Here is an 11,524-nt window from a genome sequence, read left to right on the forward strand (position 1 = left end):
ACCTGGTAGGCAGCACTGGTTAGAGGAAGCCTGGCCTGCCTCGACCACAAAGAGGCTGCTATGGCTAAAGTGTAAAGATAAGAACGGGCCTAGGCAGCTCCACTGACAATGAGAAAACAGAAAGGCTGGGGACACAAAGACCACCCTGGAAGCTGAGAGTGACCCAAAGCAATAGGCCTGCATACATGTAACATTGAGGCCTGTGTATGTGAAACCACCTAAGACGTGCAGTGACTCAGGAACAAAATGAGTCGGGCAGAGGAGGCCCACTGTGCCTTAGGAAAGGTGGGAGTGAAGGAAGGTGGCCACCCTGGAACCAGAGCCGCAGGACCCAGCTGGGCACTGGGAGCAGCATTTGTAGCATCTGAGATGCAGAGAGCAAGTCCAGGCTCTGCACTCACCATTGAGTTAGGCCGCGTACAGCCAATTTCAGCTCTGCATCCCAGACTGCAAAGATGGCAAGTGTTCAGGAAAAGGAATGAGCTCAAATAAGTAGGGGAGTCTTGCAGAAGGAAGTAGAGAAGGCTGGAGTTGAAGACGACCAAAGGATCGGTAAATGAGGTGGAGGGTATTCCTGGGTGGGGTAAGAAGAGCAAGCCTGAGGGAGAGTGCACCCGGATTGTGTAGGGGGCATCTGGTCAGGGGAATGGGTCGGACCTGCAGGGCGCCGGGCAAGGAGGGCCTTTGAGTTCTGGTCAGGGGACATCCGCGAGAGGCCAAAGAGGGCCACTGGAGGATTTTGAAAGGTGAGCGGCAAAACAGTGTAGGTGGGGGAGAGCTTAATCCAACAGTGGTGCACAGCCTGGAAGGGAAAGAGGGGAGGGAGGCAAGTCAGGGGCCACAGCAGCCTAGGCTGGGCAGGATGGGACTGAGGGGTGCACCGCAGGCAGGGGAGAAAGTGCCAAGTCCAAACATTTCTGAGCAGTAGCACGGACTGCGAGTGTCGGTGGAAAGCTGGCTCCTGGGTCTGAGTGACTGGGTGAAGGCAGGGACAGTCTCAGTGCAGAAGGGCAGGCAGGGCTGGAGGAGGCCAGGAAAACAGATGGGGAAGGGGTCACTTTTGAGGAAACCCAATACACAAAATAAATTAAAGGGAGCTGCCCTGGTTTGAAAGTAGAGGCACTATGAGCCCTAGCCCTCAGCACCCCACCCTCACACTCAGATCTCGAGGACTTCCCAGAACAAGGCTGGAAAGTCCCTGTTACAGCAGCTGAAGATCGTGGACCAACCCTGGGGCAGAGATCAGGGTCAGAGATGAAGATCTGGGGTCACCAGCATGGAGCTGATAACTAAAGACACATATGGCATCACCCAGAAGGACAGAGGCGGTGCAGTGCTGAGCGGCGGGGAGGCTCCCGCTAAGCACCCACCTTGTTTTGCCATTTCAAATGCCAGCTCCACGGTGCCGCAGACACCATCTCCTGCTCGGGACTGTCTTTCCTGCACTGCCTCTCCTGTATCGGACTCTGTCTGACTCCATCTCTCCCTCCCTTTCCATGTGCCCCTGATCCAGCACACAGCCTCCTTGTCTTCTTTGCTTCTTTCTCTCTTCCTTCTCCTACCTGCACAGGCACCCGTCCATCTGGGCTCCTTGCTTTAGACTCTCTGAAGCTTCCCACTGCCACTGTCCCCTCATCAGGTCTTTTTGGGTGGCATTTCTGATTTATTTTTAGCCCCTGTGCTATCCTGAGGAGGGGAACAATATTCCCGAGTCATGGTTTTGCACGGAAGCAGAGGCAGACACTCCCTGCACATCTCTGAAGATGGCTTACCAACCTCTCGCCAGGCCTACAGGGGAGAGAGCTCGATCTGACAGTTCCTCCTCTGGACGGACGTTTTTCCTTCATCCCCTACACCTCCAGTTCAGCCTCCAGCTGCTCCAACCCAGGGGGCTTCAGTCAGAGAAGCCAGCTGTTCTGGGGCAGCAACTTGAGCTAAACTCACCCGTATCCACATCACATCCTCAGTGGAGCTGGCTTCAGGAAAAAGGGATTGTGCGAAAGCCTCTGGTGTTTCTGTGATTGAAAACAGACAGCAAACCAGTTCAGAGAATGAGCAAGGTGAAACTGTTTCTAAAGAGTCCTGTATTGGGGGCCAGAGACTTGGGTTCTAGGCTCGTCACCTTAAACAAATCACTTAATCCCACTCAAGGAGTATTTTCCAAATTCCTCCTCTCTGCGAGGCTCCAGCCTGGGTTCTGGTTTCACCTGAGTAAAACAAGCTGATCCTAGTAAATCATAATAATGGCTGTATTTATTGAACAATTACCACATGCAATGCAACATACTAGATACTCAGAAACACTGACATTTTTTCACAGGAAGAAACTGGATCTCAAATTGTTAGTAAAGTCGTATGGCCAAGAAATCCGGATTTAAAATCATTTTGGTGTCATCAAATCCCAGGTATATCCACTCCAACTCTCTCTTTCTCCCTGGGCCTCTTCTAGCCCCAGTCGTTATCTGCCCTCATTGCAGTAGAAAGAATAACCAAATCTTAGACAATTACCCACTTGCCAGGTACCCCGGCTGGCAGGGTAAAGATCAGTGTTTGGGGAGCTCAGAGTGATGAGGGATTTGGAGATCCTTCACGCTACGGACAACAGTCACCAAGCAGGACCCCACGCTTGGCTAAGCCTGTGAAACATCTAGACACAAAACATCTCTGCCAGCCAATGCTCCCAAATGGAGAAAAACACATTTTGTGTCTGTGGCAAGATTTCACCCAATTCTATCATCCAAATTTTTAAAAGTAAATTCATTTGAATTTTGTCATGTAGTGTCCAATGTGACAGGATCATCAAGGGTAAGATTACAGTGTCAAACCGAAAAGACCCAGCTTCCTGGCCCCTTCTCCCATGTCCTCTCTCTCTCTCTGTCAATCTCTCTCCCTCCCTCCCCTTTCTCAACAGCAATGCCCTACCCCCTCCCGTGGCTCCACACATATACGTTTGGCTGCAGCTTGAGAACCACTGCTTGCCTTTTAGTTGCTTTGTGATTTCCCAACAGAAAATATAAAACGATGTGCAAATTACATGGCTGGGCTAAGAGGTGGGAAAGAGAAAGAAGTCCTGAATCAAACTCAGAGACTAGTTTCTTCCAGATGGACGTGAATAATCCCAAGGGTGTTGCTCAGAGAGGGGCCGGTCTGCTGACCTTGATGCAAGTCCTGGGACCCGGCTGTTCCCTGTAGGATATTAGTCACTTCATAAAACCTCTAGGCCAGTTTCCCAGGCTGTGGGGCCCTATAGGCAATTTCCCATAGGGTCTCAGAGCCTGAGAACCTATGCATCTCACTGCCTGGTGGTCGGTTCATGTTGCAGCAGATGTGATTTGCCTCTTGAAACATGACTTCAGCAAATGTCCCAAGACAAAGCTGTAAACTTTCTTAACTTCTCTCGCAGAGGGAGCTCCAGGACCCAACCCAGCATCCCTCCTTCTGGCCACGACACGTGTCAGAGCCTGGGGAAATACAGAGCTTTTGCCTTGAGGAAATGCCACACGTGTGTTTCCAAGAAGCCACAAGCTGGGAGTTCCAGGGATGTTCTTGGGGCAGACGAAGGGACAGCAAAGAGCTTGGAGCAGGAAGTTCGGTCCCCAAGGCACTTCCGAGAGGAAGCTGAGGAGGGAGAAGCGTGGACACGTAGGTGGCCAGATTCAGAGGTCACACAGCACGAGTCCCTCCCACAACACTCCTGTCTTGCATTCGTTTGGTCTTAGCTTAAACTCCACCTTCCCCTCCCCAGCAACTGATTTCACCATTGGATTCCTTTCTAGGTTTTAACATTCTTCAGCAGCTGCCAATCACATGGCAGGGCAGGGTGGTAGGGACATCTCACCAATGATGGAGTAAGAAAACACATTTATTCATTATTCACTAACGATATCGGCCCTAAAGTTTTCTTATTTCCAAACAGGAAGGAATTCAGATTTAAAAGAGGGAGAGAGATCAGAATGGATGACGATCAGAAGAAGAGAGGAAGCGGGAGGCAATGCGGCCGAGACACCAGACCAGGCGGGGAAGAGCTCCAGGCATCAGACATCTGTGCTGGGCAGCATCGCCCGACCCACAGGCGAGCGCAGGCCCAGCCGGGGTCTTACGAAGAATGTCCTTGTGTGGACATGAACACAGTCAGCGATGCTATAGAGGTGACTCCCTGGACACACTCCCTTCGGGTGGCCCTGATCACCAGACACTTGAGTCCTTGTGTCTGTGTCTTGATCTATCCCCAAATTACAATAGTAGCTTAGGATAAAGCTAAAAGCATGCCTCCTAAAAAGCAAAACTGGTATTTTCCTTCTTGATGATGAAATACATAAATGTATCATTTTGTAGTGAAAAGGTGATGCCTCCGTAATCAGAGAGGTCACCTTGAGGCCTGAGTATGTAGTTTGAGGCTGAGGGCACAGCCCTTTGTTCCAAAAGCTCCTTGCAGTTTTGCTGTTGCTTAGATTAGGTGGTTGTTTTTACTTTTTTTTTTTAACCTGTTTTTGTAGTGGCATCAGTGTTCACATCCTATGAACTCTGTCCCCTAGAACCCAGAAATCTTTTCTAGAAACCAAGATATTGTTTGCTTCCTTGAACTGTCTTTAGACGTGCAGAATTTAGGAAAGTGATGGGTAGATGCCACCCTGCCCCTTGTGATTGACTCCCGAGAGTTGGGAGGGCACCACGCCCACCATTGACTTGAGCCGCTGTCTTTTCTTGTGTCTGTGGCCATCATTGCCCCAGCTGTGCTAAGGAGACCTGTGTCAAACTTACATCCCACATTCCTGCTTTCCACAACCTATTACTTGCAGTGTTAACCCTAAAATGCCCACATGTATTGAGCTGGTCTTCTGCATTTAAGAATTTTTCCCCTGTCCCCCAGCACCTCTGTGTGTAGGGGTAGGGTTCATAAACCTGAGTTTGCCTTTGTTTTCTGCCCTTGTTAGACCCTGGTACATGCAACAGACTCAGATTTATATTTGTTGTAAAGTTGTAAAAATATTATGAAGTCATCAATTTTCCTTCCGTCTCCAAGTCACTTAACATCTGATTCACAACTTAATGTATGTCCTAAAAAAGAAAAGAGAAAAAGGTTGGGGGGGAGCAAAGAAAGGCTCTTTATCACTTAAAAGCAATAAAACTAGACTGTTCTACATTATATAATAATTAATAAATAAGATAAATAAATGCATCACTTTGGTTCTGAGGCAGTAGTGTCAGCTAATATAAAACCAACATAAAAACCAAGTAAGATTAAACAAAAAAGGATTCCAGAATCTGGGGCCTTATCCTTTATTCCAACCCCCAAAGTCAACTGTCTACCTGCAGGATGGGCTCTCAAATACCTGGGAGGGGCTCTAAACCCACCATTGACCTTTCTTGAAGGTCTCACCCAAGAAGCTTGACTCTGAAACGAAGAGTAAAGGTCAGGGCGAAGGAGAAATCGAGAAGCTTGGGAGAAAACAAAAAGAACATGCCCAGGCCATCCAGAGATCTAATTTGCCAAGTTTTAAACCAAACTTCTGAGCTCTAACAAAATGCACACCCCAGGGTATTAGGACTGATTTACTCTGGCCTGAGGTGACTTCCTGTTTTTGAAGAGAAGAGGTGGGTAGCAGCTCAGAGATGGGTTCTGGGCACCGGTCGGCTTTGACAAAACAGTCCTCGCTTGACTTCAGCATAACTGGGGCAGATAGGGCGAGATAGGATTACTCCCCAAGCAAGAAGTTTCACAACCAGGCAGGCCGCGTGCGTAGGAGAGTGGGGAGCGGGGTTGGGGGTGGGGTGGGGGGATGCCAATGCAGGGGCGGGGCTCCCGGGCCTGACAGGGAGGTGACAGGCACTGATGAACTTGCAGGGTGACTGGCTTCAGTTGTCTTTTTTCAGCAGGAAACCGAAAAACAGTGCTAAAAGAAGGTGACTGAGAATCAGAAAGACATACTAGCTGCTACTACCTGTAGCCGGCTTTCTTGCACTTATTCCCCCGTTTAATCACCAGAAGGGAACTCACAGAGGGCGGCAGCTCATTGCAGGGACCATAGGACTAAGGTCCACTATCAGCTCGGTAGGGCAACAACCCACACTGAATTTTTTAAGTAAGACCAAGTTTCAAATACCTCAGTCAATAAAAGCCAGCAATTAGAACACGTGTCCTGTTTCAATAACGACAGTGAGGTTGCCACCACCATGGGCAGCAATAAAGGTGTGAGCTTGGGTCTGACTTTGCATCAGGGGTGGCCCCGGCTCAGCAACCACTCTACATCAAACAGCTCACAGATCCCCTCCTCCACTCACCCTCTTCCCCCGCAGGTGTTCTTTTTCCGAATAGCAACAACTACCACACCCCTAGCGTATTGTTTGTTCACTGGTGTTCCTCCATTTTACCTTGAAACACAAGAAAGCATCCAATAAATAATGGCTAAAAGAGTGAGTCAGTATAGGAATCTATTATCTATGTTTTTCCAGCCAAGCTTCTCTTATGAATAAGGCCCACGATCAGAGTTTTACAATTCTGCATCTTCTCGGTGTCCTGTACCCAGTAGGTGCTTTAATAAACACACACTGACAGATCAATTCCAGTGGATCCTGGGTCTGGATGAAAAGAAAGGAATAAAGGACAGGATCCCAGACAGCAGGAGGTCCCACACTCGGTGATGCTGAGTGTTACAGAGAATGCGCCTGTCACCAGGATCCCGACATTTAGTGTGCTCACTCAACACCGCTGTGCCTGGACCTTGGCTCGCCTCAGCCCAGAGAATGGTGTCTTGCAGTCACGTTCCTCCCCCACCAACTTCCCTTTTCCTCGGATGCTCTGTTTACAGGCTTTCCCCACCCTGTGCTCGGTGTGACCTGGTCTCCACGCGATTTCTGACATTCCCACACCTAAGTCCACCAGACCCACTTGCTTTTGCCCCCCATTTAAAGATACGTAACCCTTGGTTTTTACCTAGCAATCAATCTAACTGCAGCTGACTTTCCCCAGGAGTGAATCTCTCTGACTAGGAAAGCACAATAAATTTGAGGGTGGGATAGGAATAAGACTGGAGAAGGGTGGGAAAGACCTAATCATCTTACTTTTTTGTAATGTCTAACAATTGCAGGTGCTTTCATACAAACCTGTTGCCCTTAGCAACCATCCCGAGGACTATAAGTTAATGTTTCCATTTCCATCCCACAAACAGAGCATGAAGGCACAGAAAGGTCATCCCTCACAGTATGCTGCTGGGCCACAGTCCTTCTGGCCCGGCTCCCACACAGGGTCCCCGTGCTGTTCTGGGGGGTAGTCCAACCCAGCCCAAGATTTGGGATCAGAGAGACCTAAGTCTAAATTATGCCACTGCTAATCTTGAAAAATGTCTTTAGACTTGCTAAGCCTTTGTCTTTCTCATGTGAAAATTAGAAAAACGAAACATCTAGCTCACAGAGTTTGTGTGGTATTTAAATGAGATAGCAGCAAACACAAAATGCCTGGTCTGCATCTAGGCATTGAAGATATTTGATAGGGCAAAAGTCAGCATGTAAAACTTTTTTTTTTTTTTCTAGAATGCCAGGCACAAAACCAGATTCAGCAAAGCTTGCAAAAATAATACTAGCCACCAAAAAGAATGAGAAAAGGGAGGACAAAAAAGGAGAAGAAAAAGAATTAAGGTAATTAGTCTATTTGCACTAAAATAATAATTTTAACAGTAAGTAAGCTAGCTGCTGTTTGGATGGCTGGAAAGTTGTTAATCACAACATAATGCAGTGATTGCATGCATATATATATGGCATAGAGAAAGGACGGAGAGACGCTCTCTGTATAGGAAGGCCTCACACAATACCATCTGAAATGGGTCTTTATGGATGAGTTGGACTCTGACAAGGAAGGAAGAGGAATTTTAGGCAGAAGGGCTCACACATGATAAGCCAACACCCCGTGTTTGGAGGGAGGCTGAAGCAGGGGCTGCCTGGGGAAGTGTGGGAAAAGAGACTGGGAAGGTAAGAGGGGCCATACCATGAAGGGCTCGGTTTGCCTGACTGAGAAATGAGACTTTATCTCTGAGGCCTCAGAGGTTCCCAGTAGCAGAAGGTGGGGAGACACGACCAGATTTGCTTTGGAAAGAACTATGGTGGCTGGGTAGGGGACACAGAAGAGGGGAAGTTGGAGCAAGGAGACGATTAGCAGTCACTCCAAATAGGAAAGTCACACATGGATAGATGGCACCATATGGCAAAAACAGTGAAATCTTCAACGTCAAAGGGGAGCCCCAGAATCACTGAAAACTAAATCCTAGGTTGGACCCTGGCCTAGGCGATTCCTCCGCCTCTTGCAGGAGTCACCATGAACCCTATCTCTGCCTTCCAGCTGCCGTCAAATCCAAGATAAAGGTGAGTAATCCAAAGGAAAGAGCCCCGAAAACCAAAGGGAATATTTATTTTAAGTCGTTTGACGTCTGTAGGAAAGGGGAAAAAAATCTACTAAGGCCTAAATGGGGAGCCATGACATTCACAGAGCCTAGCCATTGTGTAAAGAGAAAAGTTCCTCAAGATTATGTTTGTCCAAGAAATCAGACAGTTTACGGTCCCCAAGTCAAAACACTCAAGGATTGGAAGCCAGAGTTTCCTGGGCTGAACCCAGTTACTAAATAAAATGAAAAGGAAAGAGCAATTAGATGCCATGAATTGTTGTTAAGCGGGTGGAGTTGGTTGCCAAGGCTTGAATCCAGCAGATGCAACAGCAGAAACTGGGGCTTGCCAGGCCCCCCGCCTCCGCCCTCTGCCCCACCGCCCACCCTGACCTGGTGCTGCTGGGGTCACTGTGACTGGATCTACTCACAGCTGCGAACGCCCTCGTGCCATGGGACACCAGGGAGCTTCAGCCTGGCTGAGTCACGTAAGCCAGCCAGATCAGTGCCAGGCTCGCCCCAGAAATCATGAGACCGCTCTCTTCTTGCTACTTGGGTGACAGTCTATACTGGTGTCCTGCAACAAATGACCACCAGAAGGAGCATGCCAGCCCTCCTTCATCCTTATTGGAGGTGTTGTGAGAGGTGGGGGAGATTTTATCACCTATGGAAGAAGAGGATAAACCCAGGAAAACCATTCCTGTAAGGACAGTAGGGAGGAAAAGTGGAGGAGAGAAAAAGAATGACAGGGAGGCTGCCACGCCCTTCCAGAGCCTGCTCTCCTCCTTCCTCATCTAGCTCCTTCCACATCTACCCCGAATGAGCTCAGGAGCTGAACTTGGTTGCCCACAGAGTTCTTATCAGGACCACCCTGGCTGAAACACTGAGGGAAGAAAAAGAAATAGGGACAGCGATGAGGAAAGAGTGCTGCTTGACATTGCCATGCCCCATCTGTGCGTCAAGTCACTGAATGTGACCTGTTTGCATTAAGTTAGAATCCAGCTGCTGCCTGGGAAAGAAATACACCAGGCCCCTCTGGGCAGGTTGTGTGTGTTTGGGGTTGCCCAGTGACCCTGGAGATTGCTCAGATGTCTCCCATGTGATCACATCCCAGTGGCCTTCAGAGAGGTATACACTCTGAATTAGGGTCACTGATGGAGTGGCAAGGTGTTTGGGGCTTGAAGATTTGCCAAAGTGTAAGTCTTAGATTTGTGGAGAGATCCTGAAATGTCTCCACATTTGGGAGATATTTGTGTTTGAGGGTTACAGAGCAAAGATTCTCTTATCAGCACAGCACGGGGTACAAGAATGGCAAGTTTAGCTCAGCAGACAAAGTCATGAGAAATTCAGAGGGAGGTGTGAAATTTCTTCTTAAAACTGAGAAGCAAAAACATTTCACAAACAAACAAAAAAGGAAAAACCCCAGCTAAAATCTGTAAACTATTAACTATATCTGTTTATCAAAAAAAAAAAAAAAAAAGCAGATGGAGAGCTTTTTCGTCAATAAGCTACAAAGTTCGTTTTTTTGTTTTTTGTAAGCCTGTTTTAAAGAAAGCTCCATTTCTCATGACTGACCTTCTGAGAATAGAATGAGGTGTTTTCTGCAGTGGAGTCTGATTGTTTCATCACTACCGAAGAGCGCTGAGTGATCACCCACACTGCATGGCAGAAAACAGAATGTACTGTTAGACCGCATTGATGCCATCAAAGTGTTTGTGGGGCGTAAAATTAATATTCAGCTTATGAGGCTAGGCCGGGAGAGAGGGTGGGTGTTGTTTTGCATCCCGCATAAGGACACCCTGTATTTAAACACACTTCGTGTCATTGAGGGTGGTCTCAGAACCCATGCACCCAGAACCAAGGTGGGCCGTCAGCCACATGGAAAGGCAGCACTCCATCCCTTCCCCTTAGTGCTTCCTGACCCTTCTCCTTTTGCTTCCTACTCCTATTTTTCCCCCTCCCACAAAGAAAAGAGTTCTAAACCAGATCACATTAGGACCTTAGGGATGAAAGTAGCCATCCCCTTCTGAAGGTGTTTGCATTCTACAGAATGGAAGGATTCTGGCCAGGGCTGCAGGAGGTAGTGGTGAGCATGAAGCCAGGAAGGCTAAGATCAAAATCGGGGACCCTGGGGGAGATTGGAAGGGCCTTCTGAGTGTACCTCACATTCCCTCAGATAGGCCCTAATCATTTTGCCAAAGGGAGGGATTTGAGGGGATCAGAGCAAAGGTTCTCTTATCAGCAAAGCCCCAGGAAGCCCCGCAAAGGTGAGGAGAGACAGCCAGTGAAGGATGAAGCTGAGTGAATTTTAGCTTCGGCCCCAGGTTCTGCTCAGCAAAAGTTGAAGATCTGGTCATTTGTAGACTCCTGGACTTAAATCAAAAGAGTCAGAACCTCAACATAGCGACTACAGGAGCTAGGTGACATTGAAGTCACCTTACCCCTCCATATCCCATAAAACAGGGATGATCACAAGAGAAGGTTGTGGGAGCTGAAATGGGCTGATGCACTTGAAGGCTTTTTCACTCAGAGATGGTCAGAAGATATTTGCTAGATGATTTCCAGATGTGCCAGAATGGGGAGCACTCTCTTTTGAGCAGGATAGCTCTCTCCCTCACTTAATGCATGCCTGAGAGGAGAGAGAGAGAAAGAATGATCAGACTGTACACCATTTGTGGACAAAGGGTCATCATAGGGCTTTGACAATTCTCCAAGAGCACTAGTTCCACACAGAGGCTGGCCGCACAGGCTGGCATTGGGATTAGGCCAGAGGTCAGATAATAGGTGTGGCGAGGCCCCGGGTGGGCTTAGGCCGGCCATGGAGACAGGTGGGCTTTCCTGTTGAATGCTTCCAGGGAAGTCACACCGTCTGGAACCTCAGATTTGGCAAATCAGCAAAGGAAAATTGGTCGCAATTATTTTCCAGGGCTTCCATGCTCTCTGATGTGTTAGATCCTTGTTAGCATTAACCAGAGTTAAACATTTGTTTTATTCTGTCGGTGGAGAGACACCTTCCCTGACAAGGTTAAGGTTGCAGGTTCTGAAAATTATCTCCGGTCTCCAAAGTTTTTGTATTTCAGTGTCTTTGGTGCTTTTTTGTTTTGTTCTATTTTAAGGTAACTTTATAGTTTTTGTTTGTTTGTTTGTTTTTT

The 11,524-nt window shown here is 48.1% G+C and overlaps 1 long non-coding RNA gene across 1 annotated transcript; it reads right to left on the bottom strand.

The window, feature by feature from the left end:
- Nucleotides 1-6,289: 6,289 nt before the first annotated feature.
- LOC131384551 (uncharacterized) lies at nucleotides 6,290-10,983 on the bottom strand. The gene is made up of 3 exons (XR_009215521.1): nucleotides 10,814-10,983; nucleotides 9,948-10,030; nucleotides 6,290-6,372 (listed from the first exon to the last, which is right to left on the bottom strand). It is a non-coding gene; the product is annotated as an uncharacterized LOC131384551 (long non-coding RNA).
- Nucleotides 10,984-11,524: the final 541 nt, after the last annotated feature.

The sequence above is a fragment of the Hylobates moloch genome, unplaced genomic scaffold, assembly GCF_009828535.3.
Source record: "Hylobates moloch isolate HMO894 unplaced genomic scaffold, HMol_V3 SCAFFOLD_11, whole genome shotgun sequence".
Classification (NCBI taxonomy): Eukaryota; Metazoa; Chordata; class Mammalia; order Primates; family Hylobatidae; genus Hylobates; species Hylobates moloch.